The following is a 25037-nucleotide window of genomic DNA, read 5'->3' as shown; positions in this document are numbered from 1 at the left end:
CCCAAAGTTAATAGAAGGAAAGAAATCATAAAGATCAGAGCAGAAATAAATACAATAGCAAAGATCAATAAAACTAAAAGCTGGTTCTTTGAGAAGATAAACAAAAATGATAAACCTTTAGCCAGACTCAAGTAAAAGAGGGAGAGGACTCAAATCAATAAAATTAGAAATGAAAAAGGAGAAGTTGTAACAGACACCACAGAAATACAAAGCATCCTAAGAGACCTCTACAAGCAACTCTATGCCAATAAAATGGACAACATGGAAGAAATGGACAAATTCTTAGGTATAACCTTCCAAGACTGAACCGGGAAGAAATAGAAAATATGAACAGACCAATCACAAGTAATGAAATTGAAAGTGTGATTAAAAATCTTCCAACAAACAAAAGTCCAGAACTAGATGGCATCAGAGGTGAATTCTATCAAACATTTAGACAAGAGCTAACACCCAATCTTCTCAAACTCTTCAGAACTTTTCAGGGGAAGGAACACTCCCAAACTCATTATATGAGGCCACCATCACCCTGATACCAAAACGAGACAAAGATACTACAGAAAAAGAAAATTAGAGACCAATATCACTGATTAATATAGATGTAAAAATCCTCAACAAAATACTAGGAAACAGAATTGAACCACACATTAAAAGGATCATGCACCATGATCAGGTGGGGTTTATCCCAGGGATGCAAGAATTCTTCAATATACACAAATCAATCAATGTGATACACCATATTAACAAATTGTAGAATAAAAATATGATCATCCCAATAGATGCAGGAAAAGCTTTTGACAAAATTCAACACCAATTTATGATTAAAAGTCTCCAAAAAGTGGGCATAGAGGGAATCTACCTCAACATAATAAAGGCAGTATATGACAAACCCACAGCAAACATCATTCTCAATAGTGAAAAACTAAAAGCATTTCCTCTAAGATCAGGAACAAGACAAGGATGTCCACTCTCACCACTATTACTCAACATAGTTTTGGAAGTCCTAGACACAGTAATCAGAGAAGAAAAAGAAATAAAAGGAATACAAATTGGAAAAGAAGAAGTAAAATTGTCACTGTTTGCAAATGACACGATACTACACATAGTGAATCCTAAAGATGTCACCAGAAAACTACTAGAGCTAATCAATGAATTTGGTAAAGTTGCAGGATACAAAATTAATGCACAGAAATCTCTTGCATTCCTATACACTAACAATGAAAGATCAGAAAGAGAAATTAAGGAAACAATCTCATTCACCATTGCAACAAAAAGAATAAAATACAGAGGAATGAACCTACATAAGGAGGTAAAAGACCTGTACTCAGAAAACTATAAGACACTGCTGAAAGAAATCAAAGATGATATAAACATATGGAGGTATAAACCATGTTCTTGGATTAGAAGAATCAATATTGTGAAAATGACTATAGTACCCAAAGCAAGCTACAGATTCAATGCAATCCCTATCAAATACCACTGGCATTTTCTACAGAACTAGAACAAAAAAATCTTAAAATTTTTATGGAGACAAAAAAGACCCCGAATAGCCAAAGCAGTCTTGAGGGAAATTAAAAGACCTGGAGGAATCAGACTTCCTGACTTCAGACTATACTACAAAGCTACATTAATCAAGACTATATGGTACAGGCACAAAAACAGAAATATAGATCAATTGAACAAGATAGAAAGCCCAGAGATAAACCTACGTACCTATGGCTAACTCATCTATGACAAAGGAGGCAAAGATATACAATGAAGAAAAGACAGTCTCTTCAGTAAGTGGTGCTGGGAAAACTGGACAACTACACGTAAAAGAATGAAATTAGAACACTCCATAACACCATACACAAAAATAAACTCAAAATGGATTAGAGATCTAAATGTTAGACCAGACACTATAAAATTATTAGAGGAAAACATAGGCAGAACGCTCTATGACATAAATCACAGCAAGATCCTTTTTGACCCACCTCCTAGAGAAGTGGAAATAAAAACAAAAATAAACAAATGGGACCTAATGAAACTTCAAAGCTTTTGCACAGCAAAGGAAAACATAAACAAGACGAGAAAACAACCCTCAGAATGGGAGAAAATGTTTTCAAATGAAGCAAATGACAAAAGATTAATCTCCAAAATTTACAAGCAGCTCGTGTAGCTCAATATCACAAAAACAAACAACACAATCCAAAAATGGGCAGAAGACCTAAATAGACATTTCTCCAAAGAAGATATACAGATTGCCAACAAACACATGAAAGGATGCTGAACATCACTAATCATTAGAGAAATGCAAATCAAAACTACAGTGAGGTATCACCTCCCAGCAGTCAGAATGGCAATCATCCAAAAATCTACAAACAATAAATGCTGGAGAGGCATTTACTGGAGAAAAGGGAACGCTCTTGCACTGTTGCTGGGAATGTAAATTGCTATAGCCACTAGGGATAACAGTATAGAGGTTCCTTAAAAAACTAAAAATAGAAGTACCATACGACCCAGCAATCCAACTACTGGGCATTTGCCCTGAGAAAACCATAATTCAAAAAGAGTTATATACAACAATGTTCATTGCAGTTCTACTTACAATAGCCAGGACATGGAAGCAACCTAAGTGTCCATCGACAGATGAATGGATAAAGAAGATCTGGCACATATATACAATGGAATATTACTCAGCCATAAAAAGAAACAAAACTGAGTTATTTGTAGTGAGGGGGATGGACTTAGAGTCTGTCCTACACAGTGAAGTAAGTCAGAAAGAGAAAAATAAATACCGTGTGCTAACAGAGATATATGGAATCTAAAGAAAAAAAGTTATGAAGAACCTAGGGGCAGGACAGGATTAAGGACACAGACGTAGAGAAAGGACTTGAGGACACGGGGAGGGGGAAGGGTAAGCTGGGACGAAGTGAGAGAGTGCCATGGACATATATACATTACCAAATGTAACATCGATAGCTACTGGGAAGCAGCCACATAGCACAGGGAGATCAGCTCGGTGCTTTGTGACCACCTAAAGGGGTGGGATATGGGGGGTGGGAGGGAGATGCAAGAGGGAGGGGATATGGTGATATATGTATATGTATAATTGATTCACTTTGTTATACGGCAGAAACTAACACTCCATTGTAAAGCAATTATACTCCAATAAAGGTGTAAAAGGAAAAAAAAAAAAAAAAAGAAAGCCCAGAGATAAACCTATACACCTATGGCCAACTAATCTATGACAAAGTAGGCAAGACTATACAATGGAGAAAAGACAGTGTCTTCAATCAGTGGTGCTGGGAAAAATGGACAGCTACATGTAAAAGAATGAAATTAGAACACCCCCTAACACCATACACAAAAATAAATTCAAAATGGATTAGAAACCTTAATGTAAGACCGGACAGTATAAAACTCTTAGAGGAAAACATAGGAAGAATACTCTAACATAAATCACAACAAGATCTTTTTTGATCCACCTCCTAGAGTAATGCCATAAAAAAGAAAACTAAACAAATGGGACCTAATGAAACGTAAAAGCTTTTGCAAAGCAATGGAAACTACAAACAAGACAAAAAGACAACCCTCAGAATGGGAGAATATATTTGCAAATGAATCAATGGACAAAGGATTAATCTCCAATATATATAAACAGCTCATGCAACTCAATATTAAAAAAACAAACAAGCCAATACAAAAATGGGCAGAAGATCTAAATAGACATTTCTTCCAAGAAGACGTAGAGATGGCCAAGGAGCACATGAAAAGCTGCTCTACATCACTAATTATTAGAGAAATGCAAATCAAAACTACAATGAGGTATCACCTCACACCTGTTAGAATGGGCATCATCAGAAAATCTACAAACAACAAATGCTGGAGAGGGTGTGGAGAAAAGGAACCCTCTTCCACGATTGGTGGGAATGTAAATTGTTACAGTCACTATGGAGAACAGTATGGAGCTTCCTTAAAAGACTAAAAATAGAATTACCATATGATGCAGCAACCCACTACTGGGCATATACCCAGAGAAAACCATAAATCAAAAAGACACATTCACCACAATGTTCATTGCAGCACTATTTACAATAGCCAGGTAATGGAAGCAACCTAAATGCCCACAGACAGACGAATGGATAAAGATGTGGTACATATATAAAATGGACTATTAGCCATAAAAAGAATGAAATTGGGTCATTTGTAGAGACGTCGATGGATCTAGAGACTGTCATACAGAGTGAAGTCAGAAAGAGAAAAACAAATATTGTATATTAACGCATATATGTGGAACCTAGAAAAATGGTATAGATGAACCGGTTTGAAGGGCAGAAATAGAGACACAGATGTAGAGAACAAATGTACGGACACCAAGAGGGGAAAGCCGTGGGGGGGGGTGGCGGTGGGAGGAGTTGGGAGATTGGGATTGACATTTATATGTATAAAATAGATAACCAATAAGAACCTGCTGTATAAAAGATAAATAAAATAAAATGAAAAATAAAATTTTTTTAAAAACGGAAAAAAGTTATTCCCTTCACATACATGTATTTATATGAATGAATTATTTCCATGCTTATATCTATAAGTACAAAAAAGAGGAATAAAACCTACCTTGAACCAAAAAAGAAAAAAAAAAAATCAAAACCCACCAGTTATACAGATGAAAACCCTATCAGGGTACTTGCTCCAGTGGTAGACAATTCTGAAGTTGGTCAGAGGTGGGAAATCGTCTCGCATGCAGCCAGCAGCCCCCCTGCAAGGAGTGTCCTCATTGCAAAGCTGGGGCACCGTGCCGAGGCATCTGTGAGTAAACGTGAGCTGAGCCCCAGGCCAGTTGCTGCTGAACTGTTCCCACCCTTCCCAGGTAAAACACCTGAATATGTACAAGGACTTGAAAGCCTACAGGAAGGGCCGTGGAGCCACACCGGCGACAGCACGCCGGCCGACTTTGTGCCTGCAGGCCAGCCAGGATGGTCCTGGCCCCGGGCGCTCTTCTGGAAGCTTTCCATTTCCCTGCCTGAGATACCCCTCCTGTCCAGGCTCCCACTGCTTTTTTCCTTCCTCACCTCTGCCCGGGGAGAAATTCCAGCGGCAGTTACGGGTGACACATCCTCTTCTTTAGCAGGTGGCAGCTTGGCAACTCCTGTAGAAAGTCCAGCAGAGCCCACTCACACCAGGCCACCCACAAAGCCGTGGCCCCTCACTCCCACCCACCAGCCTAGCCCCGACTGCTGACGGGGCAGAGAATATGGCGTCAGGCACAGCTGCAGGGGCTCTTGCTGCCTGGAGCGGTGTTTATATTGACCTCAACCCAGGCACACCTGGGGAGGGCTGGCCGGCACGGTAAGGCTGCCCAGGTCAGCCAATCATCACCCCTCAGGGGCTCACAGTTGCAGAAAATGGACCTTGCTGAACCGGCCAGGTCCAAGGAACAGGTGTGGGCTCCTGAGTCAGGATAGACAAGGGGCTGCAGCTCTGGCTTGTTTTCTAATCATTTTATCTGGCCCATGAGTGGGAGACAACTTCAAGAAGACCCTCTCCTAATGAGAGGAACCCAGGAGTCAGGGAGAGGAGGGGTGGTGGGTGGAGACAGAGGCCTGGTGCCCCGGCTGCAGTGGAAGCCTCTGGAAGACCAGGCAGAAGGAGACCACACAGAGTGAAGCCCAGGGTCACAGACGTGTCCCGGAGCTGCTGTTTGTTAGTTCAGGTCCTGCTCTGAGGTGCTCTGTGTCAGCTCTGACAGACAGGTGGGCTGGGGGTGCTCTGCAATGAGGGCTATGTGCACGGTTCCTGTGTGTCCAGCCCTGTCAGGGTACCTGCCAAGGGGAGCTCCGTATCCTGGGAGGGGCCGGACCACGAGAGCCCCGTGGACTGCTGGGTGCCGGCCCAGGTGAGCTCCATATCCTGGGAGGGGCCTGACCACGAGGGCCCTGTGTGCTGGGGGGGGGGGCGTGTGTATGAGCGTCCTCTCTGTGCAGCCGGCACAGAGTTGCTTAGCAACTTCCCTGTGGACAGTGCTGGGATGAAATGAGAACTGGGAGATGCCACGGGCCCCCTGAACCCCTGTCCATCTAGAGTGATGAGGTCAGTAGGCAGGTGCTGGCCACTGTGCTGCATGAGGGAGGCCCCACGGGTACCTCTTGTGTCTTCCACCTGACACCACGGAGGCTTCCCCAGGACAGAGCAGACAGCCTGTCTGGGGCAGGTGGGAGCTCCTGGTGACGCTGCAGGGGACATGAGAGGGACAGACCAGGCAGGAGGGGGTGGGAGCCCAGGCAGAGCCATGGGGCTCGGGGCCGAGGGGGCCTTTCTGGGTCTGAGCTGGGAGTGGACGTGCAGGTGGTGAGTGTGATTCAGGAAAGCAGCCCTGGTGACGTGAGGCTGATCGTGCTTCGGTGACAAGCTTCCGGGTGATCCCAGAACAGGATAGTGAGACGGATCCTGTTAGAAGAAGGTAAGTGAGTCCCTCCAAGAGGAGGCTCTGTGAGCTGGTCCCGGGAGGGGGTGAAGGGAACAGGCGTGGAAGCTGCGGGGAGTGGGCAGTCCCCCTGGGCGGGCGGCGGGTGCAGACCCCACTCCGTGGTCCCACAGCTGTGCTTCTGGCTGGATTACTTGGCTTCTCGGAGGCTCAGCTTCCCGGTCTGCTCGTGGGGTGATGGTAGCATGCATTGACTAGTAACTTGCTCAGAACAGGGTAGAAAGGGGTCTAGTGGAAATTCCACAGAACACCGTCAGTATGGGAATCGCAGGCCCTGTTTCCCGCAGGTCTGTCTTCAGGATGGGGAGAGCAAAGCCGAGCAGACTTGCAGCAGAGCCTGGGGACGGGCTCCGTTTGGTGGGTCCCCCTGTTTCCTGAGTCTCGGAAGGGGCAGCTCCAGCGGGCAGTGGCATGTTCACCCCACACCTGGGAGCATCCAGACCTCAAGGCCCAGCAGCCCCCGAGCCCTGTGTCTGGGTCCCCGGGAGGCAGGTGGGACAGGCCGCCATCCCCCTCGGCCCTCTTCCTGCCCAGAACATTCAGGGTCCGGGTCGTCATTAGGGAGAAGCAGGGATGGGGGTGTCCCATGCGGGAACAGGACACGCGGCGGCTTGTGCACGTGGACGTCCACACCGGGAATGTGGGTCGGTGGGACGCGGGCACCGGGAGGGGCAAGCGGTGGGCCTGAGGCAGCAGGGCAGGGCCGGGGGTCCTGGGAGGGGGTGCAAGCTTCGCCTGTGCCGGGCCTCACACTCCACGGGGCTTCCCTCCCCTGGTCACTGGGGAGGAGGGGCCAAGCAGCGTTGGTGGAGGGACCCCTCACGTCCCCAAGCCCTACCAGCATCAGCCCTCCAGGTTCTGGGTCGGGGAGCCTGAGGGGCGCAGGCCCAGCTGTGCCCGCAGGGAGGCCTGGAGAGGTCGGGCGGGAAGCACGGGTGTGGTCTCGCCTGTGCGGAAGCTCCCGAGCCACTGTCCAGTGGGAGCCCTCACCTCGCACCTGGTTTCAAGTCCACGGCTCAGATCACCTTCTAGCCACTTGGTTTGTTTTCTAGACACAAAGTCCTAATATCTTCTATGTCCCCTGCCCGTGAAAAGGCACGTCTCACCTGGCACCAGGTGCTGCCTCTGGTCCCGCCTGACTGGACGCCCAGCAGCCAGTGTCACCGCGTCACGACTGTCAGGGGGTGTCAGGCGTGGGGGGATGAGAGCACACAGTCCAGGCCCATGAGGCGCCGTGCCGTCCACGGAGCCGGTGCTGTGGCTGTAGGTGTTCCCCACCCCGCGGGCAGAGACCACCGTCCCCTTACAGACTGTTACCAAGTGAAGTCATGTGCACCCTGCTCGGGCCCCAGCCTGCGAGGCGCTCTGCCCCAGTGGGGAAGGTTTCCTTTTTCCACGTGGGTTCAAGTAGGCAAATAACAGAACCAAAGCCGAGACCAACACAGCACAGGCTCTACTCAGTGGCCAAAGAGTGGAGAAGCGGGAACTGAGTTCACAGATCGCCTTCTCGCCCTCCTGGAGAGAGAGGTTTAATTTTAAAGAGTAAAGACAAAGGGAGGAGGAGGGAGGCTAGTGATGGGATGAAGAGGCCTTCCGGGGGAAGGGGCGGGGCTTCTTCCAAGGGGCTGGGGTACCACCTCCTTTTACCCGTTTCTGGTCCTTTCGTGTCCAGCCATGGCCGCCAGTAGGTGTGTCACTTAATATGCTGATGTAGTAAATTCAGCACGTGATGAGACTCAGGGTCGGTTGGAGGTCACACTCATTGTCATCTTGGTCCCAGCTGGTTCCATCTGTTTGTTTGTTTGTAGCGTCCTTTCTTATCTCTGGACCCCTTCACTTAAATACTTAGGTTAACTCCTGCTGAAGGTGTGGGTGCAGGACAGCCCTGTGAAAGGTGGGTGCACGGGGCTTGAGCAGGGCCTGGAGCAGCTCTGACAACAACAGGAGGCTGAGACGGGTGGTCAGTCTGACGCCCGCACTGGGGCCTGTGGTTGCCATGTGGAGGTGGTCACCCGGGGGCATGTGTCAGGGAAGGTTCTCGGTGTCTACACAGAAGATGTGAACATGGGCCCAGATGCAGAGCTGCCTGCAGATGCTGCTACAGAAACCCCCGATTCTTTCCTGAGAGAACTGGTGGGCGGTCATTCAGGCAACAGGGCAAACTGCTTGCTCTGGAGGCTCTTGTGGGGAAGTGGGGACTTAGCAACAGGGGCTCAGCCTGCATAACCCCAGAAGCCCTCCCAGGACAGCCCCAGAACCGCTTCTGGAATGGCAAGGAGAAGTGGGTCTTCCACCTACTAGACGTGGAGGAGAGGGCTGGGGTCTGCAGGGCCGCCCTCACCTTCAGGTACCGGCTGGGAGGCTCACAGGACCCGGCACATGCTTGTGACTTGTGTCCTCACAGCTGAGATGGGTCACAGCACACAGTAGGGATGCCCGGGGGGGAGGGCCCCTGCTCCGGTCACCTCGTGACCCTTCATGCCCCCTCCTTCCCTCGAGGGTCTCTAGGGTGTCTCTTCCCCCAGCAACAAGGGCAGAACCATTACAGTTACCCCCACCCCCGTCCCCCCAGGGAAGCTCATTAGCGGCTTGGTACCCGTCTGGGGGCTGGTCACGTGGTGTGCTCTGCCCTCACCCTCCAAAATGCCGGTGCCCAGAAGGGGAGCCGGGGTTCAGCATGAACCACATGGTTTGTGCAAGCAGCACAGGCGCAGGGGGCTGCCCCTAACGGGAGGCGGGAGGGTTTAGATCAGGCCAGGGAGCTGCTCACCAGCTGCATTAGCTTCCCAGGGCAGCTGTGACGAACGACCACAAACGGAGGCTCAGAGCAACAGAAACCTGTCCTCTCTCAGTCCTGGAGACCAGACGTCTGAGGTCAAGGTGTCCCAGGCCCGCGCTCCCTCCGGAGGCTCCAGGGGAGGGTCCTTCCCGCCTCTACCAGCTTCTGGGGGCTCCAGGCGTCCCTGGGCTTGTGGCCTCATCCCTCCTGTCTCTGCCTCCATCTTCACATGGTGTCTCCTGTGTGTCTGTGTCTCTCCTCTAATCTCTTAGGAGGACACTGTCACTGATTCAGGGCCACCCGGATCCAGGATGACCTCATCTCCAGATCCATAACTAATTATACCTGCAGAGACCTTACTTCCAAATAAGGTTCTTTTCTCAGATTCTGGGAGCCATGACGTGGACATAACTTTTGGGGGACCTCCCCATTCAACCCACCATAGCACCCAGTTCCCAGATGCCAGCCGACCTTCCTCAGGACAGCATCAGGCTGGTGATGTTCTGTCTTTCTGCATGGAGTTGTCTCTTGTTTCTTGTGGTAACAGTGAGGTTGGGTGCGGGGCGCTTCTGGCTGACCTCCCGGTCATTCCAGGGACCACGCTGACGTGTCCTTCCCGGGAGGGTGCGAGCATGGCCCGGGCTCCCTGGGAATACTCCACACAGACCACTTGGTGGTCAGACACCTGCATGGGCTGGACCGGTCCCTGGCACCTTCTACCACATCCACAGCCTGGTGGACTCTGTGCGGACCTATGACCAGGAGGTGTGGACCGGCAGGATCGGTGGAAGCCCTCCTGCCTGCCACGTGACCTCCAGCCCACCACAGACCCTCCAGTCCTGCCATGGACATCCCCATCACATCAACCTCCAAGAGGGCTTCTGGGAGAGGTGAGAACTTGACCGTGAAGAAGACAGGGCAGGCCCTAACTGCAGCAGGTGGAGACAGGTACTGGGGGTGCTTGGCTATTTGTCCCCCAAAGACCCAGGATGTGGGCTCTGACTTGATGGGTCCACTTCCACCTGGGCTCACCTGGGAGGTCGCTGCAGGGAGAGCCTGTCCTTGGGTGATTTCCAACTCTCCCCACATCTGCCTCACTCCCTGGGTCCCCCTCCCCCATTAATAGTCTTTAAATAGTGTCTCTCACCCATCAGGCCTGCGTGGGAGATTTTAATATTGTGCGGGAGTCCAGCCACCAGCGCCCATGTGTCCTGTGTGTCTTGGGAGGGGAGGGAGCCTCGCTCTCACATTCCTGCCCCAGTGCACCTGGGGTCAGGGGCAGCAGACCCAGGCTCTGTTCCGGGAGAAGCTCCCTTTCTGTGAACAGGTCTTCCCACACTCCCGTTATCCTCACTGGAGATTCAGGAGGCCACAGCATCGGGGCACCTCCAGCACCAGGACCCCACCCTAGGGAATCTCTCAAGAGCAGGGACCAGGCCTGCAGGCAGAGGGGAGGAGGGAGCCGGCCACTTCAGTATCCGGGGCTAGGAAGCCTCCTACGCAGGAGGGCTTTGGACTCAGCGTAGCTACCACCCAGGGTCTCCTACCCCTCCCCTGGTAGGGAGGCCCTTCAGATTCCAGGGCCCCAAGATCCTCCCCACCGACTTCTGCCCCCAACTGCAGAGCTGGGGACCCAGAGACCCCCTCCCCGGCTTCTTTTCTCTTGGAGGCTCCCAGAATTCCCTGAAGATGTTATACTCAGGGTTTATTATGGTGAAGGATGCAAGTTAAAATCAGCGAGGACAGGGGGACGAGCAGGGTCCAGCTTCCTCGGCTGTGGCAGCCCAGGGAAGCCCAACTAAGTCCTGAAATGCAGGGTTTATTGGGGTCTGTCACGTCAATGTGGGGACCACCATGTGCCTGACCTTGGCCTACAGCCCCCGGGGGACCCAGGAAGCCCCACCGTGTATCACGCCGTCAGCACAGACCAGTCTGGAGCAAGGCCCATGGAGCATGGACACTCCCATCAGACTCAAGGTGACCTCTGGAGCCAGGACAGAGGCCCGGCCTCTCTGTGGGCTGGTGAACCCACACCGCATGAGCCCTGGTGCAGTGCCCGTTCCGTGGGGTCAGCATGGGTGTCCACGGGTCAGCCAGTGTTTGTGTGTCTCAGCCTGTGACCACAGACCACACTGTCCTGCTCTGCTCACAAGAGCGAGGCCAATGGAGGGACAACAGGGGTGGGAACAATGCCAGGTCATGGTCAGGCTGAGTGAGAAAGGGTCCAAGGATCGAGAACCCGGCTGCCCTTGCCTGGTGAGCCGAGAGCTGACGTCCACCCTGTGGGCAGCCCCTCTCCCCACATCCCGAGGTAGAGCTGCCTTTCCTGCATGCACCCTGGGGAAGGGTCATGCCTGTGTATACAGCAGGACGCACAGCAGTGCACGCAGCAGGCCTGATGCCTGCCTTTGCCATGTACTTGGGGGCTTGCTGAGGGTGGAACATCCCGACAGGACACGGGCGGACCCTGGGGAGGATGTAGGGGTGAAGCGTTTGGGAGCCTCTGGAGGGGATCCTCACCTGTCTGCACAGGTGGACTGAGGACACCGACCAAGGGTGGGCAGGCGGGGAGCCCAGGAAGGGTCCTGGGTCATCCCTGAGGCTGGAGGAGGGCTGTGGAGCTGGGGGTGATGGCGGTGGGGACGAGGGGCTGATCACAGGACAGCGAGGAGACGGAGAATCCGAGGCAGCGGAGAAGGTGAAGACTGTGCCCAATGGGAGGACGGAGAGACCAGCAGGCGGCGCTGCAGGCGCGGGTAACAGGGCTGCTTCCTGCAGGGCGGTGCCAGAGCCCCGCACCGCTGGAAACCCCGCGGTGTCCGGACAGAACCCCAGAGGGTGGGGGCCCGGATGGGCGGGAAGAGTTTGGAAAACTCACCTTATCTCCACATGTCCTGAGAGAGGGGTCCCCTCTTCAGCCTCGTTCCTTAGAGTCTCCCCACCTGGGGAAGTCAGCACCCTCAACAGCCGGTCGTGCACGGCTTGGAATTTGTCCGGAGGATGAAAGGGAAGGGGGGTAAGGAATGAGAAACAAGCTCTACGTGTTTGAACAGCACATGCCACTCTAATTTCCAATCAGGAAGAGGAATTTCCCAAAGGCTCAGGCTGTCCCTGTAACCAGAATGGGGCTTAAAGCGATCCTGCCACTTTGTGGCCGGTTCCAGAAACAAGTTGAAGACAGTTGCTCAGGGGCATTGCAATCCACAATGTCTGCAGGGTTGTAAATGACAGCTATCTTGGAAAAATGTCCACGATAAGTAAGTAACTGATGTAAGTAACTGAAAAGGATTTGAAAACAAGGCAGAATTGCAGGAACCAGATTGCAAGATGTAGATTGGACTTGCCGTTAAAGCATATGAAAGCTGCTCAACATTGCCTGTGATTCAGTTGGCCAAAAAGGGAGTACAGGTGTAAATCCGCACGCCCTCGTGGCAACCAAACATGCGGGAAAAACAAATCAACACTACAAAGATGTAGCACTTTGCCCCAATCACAATGGCCATCCTCACAAAGTGTAAAAACAAGAAATGGAGGAGAGGACGTGGAGAAAAGAGAACCCTGTTACACAGATGGTGGGAATGTCAATTGCTAACAGCCATGCTGGAGAAGGGTATGATGTTTCCTAAAAATTCTAAAAAATAGAGCTACAGGGACTTCCCTGGTGGCACAGAGGTTAAGAATCCAACTGTCAAGGCAGAGGACATGGCTTCGAGCCCTGGTCTGGAAAGATAACACATGCCGTGGAGCAACTAAGCCCGTGAGCCACAACTACTGAGCCTGTGTGCCACAACTACTGAAGCCCGATGCCTAGAGCCTGTGCTCCGCAAGAAGAGAAGCCACTGCAAAGAAAAGCCCATGCACTTCAACAAAGAGTAACCCCAACTTGCTGCGATTAGAGAAACCCCACGTGCAATAATGAAGACCAAACACTGGCAAAAAAAAAATTTTTTTAAATAGAGCTACAGAGCATACGGCACTTCTAGTCCTGGGTGTATATCTCAGGATAACCATAAATCCATAGGACACAGGAACTTCAACTATTAGTGCAGCCCTTTTGCAGGAGCCTCGACTTGGAAACAATACAAATGTCCTTGGAAGGAAAAAATGAATAAAGAAGTTATGGTACTTATGTACAATGGAATATTAGCCATGAAATCAATGAAATAAGGCCAGCTGCAGCAACTCGGGTGGACTTAGGTACGATTGTTCTAAGTGACATAACTCAGACACAAAAAGACACAGCATAAGATATCATTTATAGGTAGAATCTAAAAATGGCTACACATTAACTAAATTAGAAAACAGAAACAGAGTCACACTTCTAGAAAAAAAACTTATGGCTGCTAACGGGGAAAGGTGGGGTGGGGTGAGACATAAACCAGAGGGTTGAAATTAGCAGAGATACTGTTCCAAAGACCAAATAGGTAATCGACAAGACCTACTCTATAGCTCAAGAACTGGACTCAGCACACTCTAGTCACCAGAAAAGAGTATATATGACTGGTAAGAATCTGAAAAAGAATTTATGGATGTCTCTCTGTAAGTGAATCAAGTGAATGTGCAGCAGCAAGAAAGACAGCATTGAAAATCAGCTATACCCCATTATAAAAATAAATTACAAAAAAAAGACACAGAGAGAAAATGTTACCAAATTCGTTCAGGGGCTGTGATGCAACCTGGATTGAACACATCTAGACCCACAGATGGATGGGCCCTAAGGCTGGACACTCGTGGGGCTGAGAGGCTGGGTGAGGATGAGTCAGCAAATGCAGCCCCTTTAGAATAATACTGACTGGTCCCCATTCCATGGGTCCCAAATCTCCAAGTGCAGGGGACCCTTTGTACAGTTAAAGCATGCATGCGACACCCAGAGGATGGTACACTGTCACATCAGGAAGAGTTTGGAAAAGGCATCTGATCTCCTCATCTCCTGGGGCTCGGGTTCCCCCCTGCAGCTTCTTTCCTAACAATCTCCCCACTAGGGTAAGTCAGCACCTTCAACATCCTGTTTCCCACAGTTTGGAATTTGTCTGGAGGATGAAGAAGAAGTGGCGCGGGGGGGGGGGGGGGGGAGGGACCAATGAGAGACAAGCCCTAGTGTTTGGACAGGCACATGTCACTCTGATTTCCAATTAAGAAGAGGGATTGACCAAAGTCTACCTTGCCCCCGGAACAAGAATAAGACTTGAAGAAATCCTGCTGTTTTGTGGCCAGATCCCAAAGAAACAAGTTGAAAAATGGAGCTCAGGGGCACTGCAATTCACAATCCTGCAGGGTTGTAAAAGATTCCTAATGTCGAAAAATGCCTTGAGGTAAGTCATGAAAAGGGACTTGAAAGCAAGGCACAATTGCAGGAAAAGGATTTCAAGGGGTAGATTGGACTTGCCATAAAAGCACGTGAAAACGGGCTGAACTTCGCCAATGATGCCGTTGCCAAAAAGGGTGTATGCGTTTTTTCCTGAATATAATCAGGAAAAATGCATAAGCCCTTTTTGGCCAACCAAACAGGCGCGCAGTGCAAATCAACAATCCAAAGAGGTATCACTTCGCATCAGTCAGAAGGACCATCCTAACAAAGTGTATAAACAAGAAATGCAGGGAAGGGCGTGGAGAAAAGGGAGCCCTGTTACGCTGATGGTGGGAATGTAAATTGCCGAGGGCACTCTGGAGAAGTGTATTGTGTAGCCAAAAAATCTAAGAAACAGTTACAGAGCATACGGAGCTTCACTCATGGGCGTATGTCTTTGGAAAACGAAAATTCGACAGGACACAGGAAACGCAACGTTTAGTGCTGCTCTGTTTACAAGAGCCTCGACTTGGATACCACCGAAATGTCCTTGGAAGGAAAACACGGATAAAGAAGATGTGGTACTTATGTACACTGGAATATTACTCAGCCATGAAATCAATGAAATCAGGCCAGTTGCAGCAACACAGGTGGACTTAATAATCTTAAATAAATAATAATAAACTAATAATATATAATAATAAATAAACTTTAATAATTTAAAACTTAATTAATAATAATTAATAATAAATAAACTTTAATAAAAAAACTTTAATAATAAATAAACTTAATAATCGCCGATTAGTCTAAGTGACATAAGTCAGACAGAAAATGAGACTTATCATAAGATAACACTTAGAGGTGGAAAATAAAAATGGTGACGCAAGAACTAAATGACAAAACAGAAGCAGTCACACATTTAGATAACACATTTATAATTGCTTAAGTGGAAAGGTGGGGTGAGGTGAGGCATAAAACAGGAGGTTGAAATGAGCACAGATACCGTTCCATAGAGGAAATAGGGAATCAACAAGACCTACTCTAAAACTCAAAGAACTGGACTCAGCATACTGTACACACTGGAAAAAATATATACGACTAGTAAGAATCTGGAAATGAATTCATTAATGTCTCTCTGTAAGTGAATCAAGTGGATGCACAGCAGCAAGAAAGACAACATTGAAAATCAGCTACACCCCATGATAAAAATAAATTACAATAAACAAAACAAAACATAGACAGTGAGTGAGAGATAAATTCTTACAGAATTCGTTCAGGGGCTGGAATGCAACCTGGATTGACCACATGTACACCCACAACTGGATGGGACCTTTGGCTGGACACTCATGGGGCTTAGAGGCTTGGTGAGGATGAGTCAGCAAATGCAGCCCCTTTAGAATAATACTGCCTGGTCCCCATTCCATGGGTCCCAAATCTCCGGATGCAGGGGCCCCTTTGTAGCTAAAACATGCATGGGACACCCAGAGAATAGTACACCATCAGATCGGGGAGACTTTGGAAAAGGCGCCTCATCTCATCTCCTGGTGCTCGGGTTCCCCATCCAGCCTTTTTCCTAACAATCTCCCCACTTGGGGAAGTCAGCACCTTCAACACCCTGTTTCGTACAGTTTGGAATTTGTTCAGAGGATGAAGCAGAATGGGTGGAAACAGTGAGAGACAGGCCCTAGGTGTTTTCACAGGCACATGCCACTCTAACTTCCAATTAGGAAGAGGAATTGACCAAAGGCTCAGCTTGCCCCCAGAACCAGAATAGGACTTGAAGCAATCCTGCTGTTTTATGGCCCGTTCCCAAAGAAACAAGTTGAAAATTGGAGCTCAGGGGCACTACAATTCACAATCCTGCAGGATTGTAAAAGATACCTAACATTGAAAAATGCCTTGAGGTAAGCCATGATAAAGGACTTGAAAGCAAGGCAGAATTGCAGGAACAGGATTTCAAGAGGTAGATGGAATCGCCACTAAAGCACATGGAAAGGGGAAGAACTTCCCAACGATGCCGTTGGCCAAAACACATGTATGCGTGTTTCTTGAATATATTAAGGAAAAACACATACGCCCTTTTTGGCCAACCAAACAGGCGCGCAGTGCAAATCAACACTACACAGAGGTGTCACTTTGCAACTCTCAGAAGGGTCATCCTCACAAAGTGTAAAAACCAGAAATGCAGGACAGGCTGTAGAGAAAAGGGAGCCCTGTTACTCTGACTGTGGGAATGTAAATTGCCAAGGGCACTCTGGAGAAGTGTATGGTGTTTCCTAAAAATCGAAGAAACAGAGCTACAGAGCACAAGGCACTTCCACTCATGGGCGTATATCTCGGGAAAACCAAAATTCTACAGGACACAGGCACCCCAACGTGTACTGCTGCTCTGTTTACAAGAGCCTCGACTTGGGTACAACTTAAATGTCCTTGGAAGGAAAAAATGGATAAAGATTTTGTACTTATGTAGAATGGAATATTACTCAGCCCTGAAATCAATGAAATAAGGCCAGTTGCAGCAACTCGGGGGGACTTCCATATGGTCACTGACAGCCAAATAAGTCAGACAGAAAATGAAACTTATCATAAGATATCACTTATAGGGGGAATCTAAACATCGCCACACATGAACTGAGTTACAAAACAGAACACAGTCACACATGTACAAAACACACTTATGGCTGCTTAAGGGGAAAGGTGCAGTGGGGTGACGCATAAACCAGGAAGTTGGAATTGGCACAGATACTGTTCCATAAGCCAATAAGGTAATCGACAAGACCTATTCATTGTTCAAAGAACTGGACTCAGCACACTCTTCTCACCGGAAAAGAATATATCTGACAAGTAGAGACTGGAAAATAATTTATTGATGTCTCTCTGTAAGTGAATCAAGTGGATGTACAACAGCAAGGAACACAGATTTGAAAATCAGCTATCCACCATTATAAAAGTATATTAAAAAAAAAAAGACAGTGAGAGAGGAATTCTTACAAAATTTGATCAGGGGCTGTGATGCAACCAGGATTGACCACATCCAGACATACAGCTGGATGGGACCTAAGGCTGGACACTCGTGGGGCTGAGAGGCTGGGTGAGGATGAGTCAGCAAAGGCAGCCCCTTTAGAATAATACTGGCTGGTGCCCATTCTATGGGTCCCAAATCTCCAGGTGCAGGGAAATCTTCTTACAGCTAAAACATGCATGGGCCACGCAGAGGACAGTACAACCTCTGATCAGGAAGAGATTGGAGAAGTCACCTCATCTCCTCATGTCCTGGGGCTCAGGTTCCCCCACCAGCCTCTTTCCTAACAATCTCCACACTTGGGGAATCAGCACCTTCAACATCTTGTTTTGAACAGTTTGGAATTTATCCGGAGGATGAATAGGAAGGGGGGGAACCAAAGAAAGACAAGCCCTAGGTGTTTGGAGAGGCACATGTCACTCTAATTCCCAATCAGGAAGACGAATTGACCAAAGGCTCAGCTTGCCCCCGGATCCAGAATAGGGTTTGAAGCAATCCTGCTGTTTTTGTTTTGTTTTGTTTTGTTTTTTTAAGAAGATGTTGGGATAGGAGTTTTATTAATTTATTTATGCTGTGTTAGGTCTTCGTTTCTGTGTGACGGCTTTCTCTAGTTGTGACAAGCGGGGGCCACTCTTCATCGCGGTGTGAGGACCTCTCACTATCGCGGCCTCTCTTGTTGCGGAGCACAGGCTCCAGACGCGCAGGCTCAGTAGTTGTGGCTCACAGCCCCAGTTGCTCCACAGCATGTGGGATCCTCCCAGACCAGGGCTCGAACCCGTGTCCCCTGCATTAGCAGGCAGATTCTCAACCACTGCGCCACCAGGGAAGCCCCAATCCTGCTGTTTTGTGGCCAGGTTCCAAAAAAGCAAGTTGAAAAATGGGGTTCAGGGACATAGCAATTCACAATCCTGCAGGGTTTTAAATGATACCTATCTTCGAAAAATATCTTGAGGTAAGTCAATGAAAAGGATTTGAAAGCAAGGTAGAATTGCAGGAAAGGGATTTCAAGAGGTAGATTGGACTCGCCCTTAAAGCACATGAAAAGAGGCTGAACTTTGCCAAGGATGCAGTTGGCCAAAAAGGGTGTATGAGTTTTTCCTGAATATATTCAGGACACTTGTGGGGCTGAGAGGCTTGCTGAAGATTGGCCAGCAAATGCAGTCCCTTTACAGTAATATGCTTGGTCCCCCTTCCATGGGTCCCAAATCTAGGCACGATCGTTCTAAGTGACATAAGTCAGACAGAAAAAGAGACTTATCATAAGATATCACTTAGAGGTGGGATCTAAAAATGGCTACACATGAACTAATTAAAGAAGAGAAACAGAGTCATACATTTAGGGCTTCCCTGGTGGCGCAGTGGTTAAGAATTCACCAGCCAACCAGGGGAAACAGGTTCGAGCCCTGGTCCGAAAAGATCCCACATGCCGCAGAGCCACTATGCCCGTGCGCCACAAATACTGAGCCAGTGCTCTAGAGCTGGCGAGCCACAACTACTGAGCCCACGTACCACAACTACTGAAGCCCGCAAGCCTCGCGCCCATGCTCCACAACAAGAGAAGCCACCCAGTGAGTAGCCCGTGCACCGTAACCAAGACCCAATGCACCAATTAATTAATTAATCAATTTTAAAAAACAAAAAGTTGCCATCTGACTTAGTGTCTGGTGAGGGGGGCCAAATTTCTGGTTCATAATGTGGATCTTCTGGTTCTGCAATTAAATGATGTAATGGGCATAAGATCTTTTGTGTGCTACATTTATTAGGTCAATAATCCCATATTTGAAGTCTCTGGCCTCATGACCTAATCACCTCCCAAAAGCCCCACCACCTAATACCATCAACATGGGAGCTGGGTTTCAAAATTTGAAAATTAGAGGTACAAAATGTTTATACCATAACAGGGACCACAGAGTTAATTTATTTTTCCTTTCATGTTAAACGTTTTGCAAATATATATTTATTATATAATCCTCAAACCCTTGTTTTTTTTTTTTTTTAAGATTATTTTCCCATATAGGCCAGTACAGAGCATTGAGTAGAGTTCCCTGTGCTATACAGCAGGTCCATACCAATACTTATCTATTTTATATAATAGTAGTGTGTATATGTCAGTCCCATTCTCCCAATTTATCCCTCCCCCACTTATTCCCTGGTAACCATAAGTTTATTTTCTATATCCATGACTCTATTTCTGTTTTGTACATAAGTTCTTTTCTACCATTATTTTTTTAGATTCTGCGTATAAGCAATATCATATGATATCTGTCTTCCTGTGTCTGAATTGCTTCACTCAGTATAACAATCTCTAAGTCCATCCATGTTGCTGAAAAACACTTAATTGTTAAGGATAACTCTCAATGTTTTCCAGTATCATCAGCAATTCTTTCTGGCAGACATGTGATAACACTTTTTAAACAGGGATATTGAGACCAAGGATCCTGACCTGCAAACAAACAAAACATCATTCATACAGTGAAAACTCTGCACATCAAAGGATGAAAGCACTTGGTCTCTATATTTTTGCACCCACTGCTGTCAGAGAGCAGAGGAGTCTGACTGACTAACCTTCCTTACGTGCACTTTTTCCTAATGGGATATTCCACCTAAAAGTTATAAGAAGTGGGACTGCATCATGGAACACACCAATCTCTACTAAAGATTCTGAAGCAGCAAAAAAAATAAAAATAAAAACATGATGAAATCATCCAAAGGGTTCTCTCTACATTGTTACAGTAGTTTCCCTCCCACTGTGAACACTTTTCAAACCCTGTCACTTGAACCTGTTTTTATTTTTTCAACAACAGTAAGCTTAATCTGGAGTCACACGCTCCAGTAATATTACACTATCCCTTGTGGAAGTATGTAGGGATTTGAGGAGCTATGAGAGGCTATCATGAGAGGTTGCCTAGAGTAATTAGGACATTTCATTTAATGTTGGCTCTTCTCCCTAAGATGTCTGCTGTCCTCTTCTTTTTGTAGCTACTAGCATTAAGAAAGTGACCAAGATAAGGCCCTTCTCTTTTCCTGCCCATGAATGCACCTGTGATGAACCCCACAAACCTTGGTGCTTCCAGAATCCCCTGAATCTACTGACCCTCCATGCATAGCATCACATAGAAAAGGATGGTGACGTGTATATTTGTATAGAGCATGCTATAAAATTTTCGACTCTTCCCTTCCTCATAATTCCAAAGAATAGATTTCTTTGGATTTCTGATTAATGCTGGTGGAGTTGGCACATAGGTTGAGGGAGGTATAAGCGCACACCAAAAGAGAGGGTAACTGCACAGAAAATACAAGCAGGTATATTTCTGTGTCATTTCAAGCAGCTCATTTCCTATATCAACCATGGTGACAGGCTGAGCCTTCCTTTTTCTACTAGTAGTACAACAAACAAATATAAAGGATATTTAGGCTGCTTGTTTAATCCCCACCTCTCACAATTGATCTGCATTCACATATAGGACAACGAGGGGCCCATACTACCATCTTACCCAATACTGGAGAACTAGAGAATGCCCAGATTTTTCCAGGGATTATTTTCATATTCCGCAATCAGGCCTATGAAGGAATCTTACCTATTGTGTTTAATGAAGTCATATCTCACATGGCACCCATCACCACCAATACTGGAAAGAAATTTGAAGGCTCTTAGATTTTACCATATTTGAAATTCCAATATTTTAGCCTGACACGTTTTTGGATTTTAGAAAAAATATTTTAAATGAGACAAAAAATCATTTTTATGACACAGACAGCAATAGTTTTATATTTTTATCTGTTCCACTTGCACACAAAAGTCTCATGGGGTTATGTAAAGCAGTCCTGTTGGGTGCTGTGCATGTGTAAGTATGGATTAAAGCTTAGGAATCTTAAGCTTCAGTCACCTGAAACTTTTAAAGTAGGATGCAAGCAATACTGTCCAACATTTGAACAGAGCAAGACACTGTCTTTATTTTATTTGTCAGGTAATTAATCTGTCTTTTGTCCCAGGGAGAGAAACAACTGACATCTTCCGTCAATGTGTTCTACAAAAATCTTTGAACAGAGACTGCAAGCAGAGGCTGATACAAGATGTGAAAAAAAGAAAAATGAGAGACCCTTGTGGCATTTTCTCCTAACATACTGCAATCTCCCATTTAAAATGTGGGAATAATCAATCTTCTGAGAAAAAAGGCCCAAAGAAGGTTTTTGCTTTTGTGGAATAATGAGATTGCTAAAGATTTCAGGAGGTAAGAAGAATTGGTGATAATGACCATGAGACATCAGAGAAAAGTCAGATCCATGGATGAAGTGACGTTTACCTCTGTGAATCAATGAGAAGTAGGAGCAAATGAAAACAAAGCTGAATACAACATTTTCTGAATAAATGTAACCTTTCAGCTGTCATAGAAAAATTAATACTCACTATGATACAACATATTTAGCTTAGAAAGTTAACTTAAATTTAAAGCTTAATAATTAGACTTATTGAAGAAATGAAAACATCTTTGTGGTTTAGAATAAATAATGTGTTCTGCTACAGATAAGAAGACTACATAAATAAATAGAAATATGACTAAATAAGTAACTAAAGAGGAAAATAACAATTTAGATGTTATTAACATTAAAAACTGACAATCATCTAGAGAAAGAGAAGGAGTGACAGAAAGAGAGAAGACCTCATATCAAGCATATATAAAAAACTCCTAACTAAAAAGTATTCAAATGTTAAAAAAAAAAAGTCTTCAATAAGAAGATAATGTAATAGCAAACATGGGGAAAATATACCAAAAGATATTTTAAAAAAGAGAGTACAGAATGTTAAGTAATCACATCAAAAGATGCTTCGCTTCTTAGTAGTCGATTAAATGCAACAAAAGCAATACCTGGAATTATCACTCACCAACCACAAAGTTCAAATGAAAATGACAGGTATTAGCAAGTTTGATAACAATGTGTATAATCCTTGAATCTCATTCACTGCTGCTGAGGATGAAGATTCATACAAATGTTTTGAAAATATTTAGAAGTATCTAAAAAGATAAACACATGAAAGCTATGACTCGAAAATTTTACTACTACATGTATACTGAACAAAAATTTATACACATACCACCAAAGCTCAAGTTCTAGAATTTATATACCAGTGCTATTCTCAACAGACACAAACTAAAAATCACTCATATTGTAATACACATTAGAATAAATTAATTAATAGTTAAATGTTTACACTGTGGAATCCTATGCAACAGTGTCAATACATGATCACAACAACAGGCAACCATATAGGTATATTCATAAACAACATAAGGAATAAAAAAGCCCTGTCCAAAAGTGGTTATACTGTGTCATAACATTTATATAAAATACAAAATACAGGTAAAATGATCTTTTTGTTACATACCAGAACAATAGTAAACCTTAAGGGAAGTCGCTAGAATGGGACCAGGGGGCCTCTGAGTGTCTAGCAATTTTCTGTGTCTTTAACTAGAGGCTAAGTGTAGAGTGTATTCAGATTCTGAATTTTCTGAAATTTGTCATTGCCTTACAAACTGTGCATGTTTTTAGTTGTTTTTTATACATAACGAAAAGTAAAAAATATAGACTAGGGAAGGTAATTACATTAGCACTTTAATATCCATGCTTTTCAAGGTGGAAGTGAAAGGTATTAATCACTTGACATTGGATTACTTCTTAAAAGTAAGCTGAAAATTTGAGATTAATAAATAAGACATACTTCTTCATATGTAATCCTCAAAGAGGAGGGGTAGAAAGGAGTATTTTTTTTTTTTAATTCAGAGTAGTTGAGATAGAAAATAGAGAAAACAGACTAGGTTTAAAAAAGAGCACACTGGAGTTCCTTGGTAGCACAGTGGATAATAATTTGTCTGCCAATGCAGGGTACAGGGGTTCAATCACTGGTCTAGGAAGATCCCACAAGCTGCAGAGCAACTAAACCCATGTGCCACAGCTACTGAGCCTGTGCTCTAGAGCCCGCAAGCCACAACTATTGAGCCTGCATGACGCAACTACTGAAGCCCATGTACCTAGAGCCCATACTCCACAACAAGAGAAACCACCACTACAGAGCCTGTGCTCTAGAGCCCGCAAGCCACAACTATTGAGCCTGCATGACGCAACTACGGAAGCCCATGTACCTAGAGCCCATACTCCACAACAACAGAAACCACCACAAGGAGAAGCCCGTGCATCACAACAATGAATAGCCCCCGCTCGACACAACTAGAGAAAGCCCTGTGCAGCAACGAAGACCCAACACAAGGAAAAATAAATAAAGTTAAATCTTTTGACTTCTGAGATGACTCACTCACGTGGCTGTAGTTGGAGGCCTCAGTTCCTTGCCACATGGATCTCTCCTTAGGGCTGCTTGAGTGTCCTCATAACATGGCAGCTGGCTTACCCCAGGATGACGATCTAGCAGAATACAAATCAGAAGCTGCAATGTCTTTTATGACCCACCTTTGGAAGCTGTACTTTGTCATTTCTGCAATGTCTTATTGGTTAAACACTCAGCCCTTTTCAAATGCGAGGGTCCACACAGGTGCATGAAGACTGGGAGATAATTAGGAGATGATTAGGGCCATCTTGGAGGCTGGCTACCAAAGTGGCTGACACATTGAAGACTGAATTTTGTTTTCTTCACGTCTGGAGTGAAAATGGTCAGTGAATCCCATTGGTGGTCTTTGAGATGTACCAAAGCTACCTCTTGCTCTCACCTCCAGCCGTGTGGCTGAAGGGTCTTAGTGCTCCGCCCGGGTGTCAGGCCTGTGCCTCTGAGGTGGGAGAGCCGAGTTCAGAACATAGGTGTACCAGAGACCTCTGATGCCATGAAATATCAAAAGGTTAAAGCTCTCCCAGAGATCTCCATCTCAATGCTAAAACCCAGCTCCCCTCAAAGACCAGCAAGCTCCTGTGGTGGACACCCTGTGGCAAACAACTAGCAAGACAGGAACACAACCCCACTCATTATCAGAGAGGCTGCCTAAAATCATAATAAGGTCACAGACACCCCAAAACACAAAGAGATACAGACCTGCCCACCAGAAAAACAAGATCCAGCCCAACCCACCAGAACACAGGCACTAGTTCCCTCCACCAGGAAGCCTACACAACCCCCTGAACCAAACATAGCCACTGGAGGCAGACACTAAAAACAACGGGAACTATGAACCTGCAGCCTGCGAAAAGGAGGCCCCAAACACAGTAAGTTAAGCAAAATGAAAAGACAGAGAAACACACAGCAGATGACGGAGCAAGGTAAAAACCCACCAGACCAAACAAATGAAGAGGAACTAGGCAGTCTACCTGAAAAAGAATTCAGAGTAATGATAGTAAAGATGATCTCAAATGTTGGAACTAGAATGGAGAAGATACAAGAAACGTTTAACAAGGACCTAGAAGAACGAAAGAGCAAACAACGATGAACAGCACAATAAGTGGAATTAAGAATTCTCCAGAAGGAAACAATACCAGAATACCTGAG

The sequence above is a fragment of the Pseudorca crassidens genome, chromosome 4 (assembly GCF_039906515.1).
Source record: "Pseudorca crassidens isolate mPseCra1 chromosome 4, mPseCra1.hap1, whole genome shotgun sequence".
NCBI lineage: Eukaryota > Metazoa > Chordata > Mammalia > Artiodactyla > Delphinidae > Pseudorca > Pseudorca crassidens.
Note: the sequence above shows the minus strand (reverse complement) of the source record.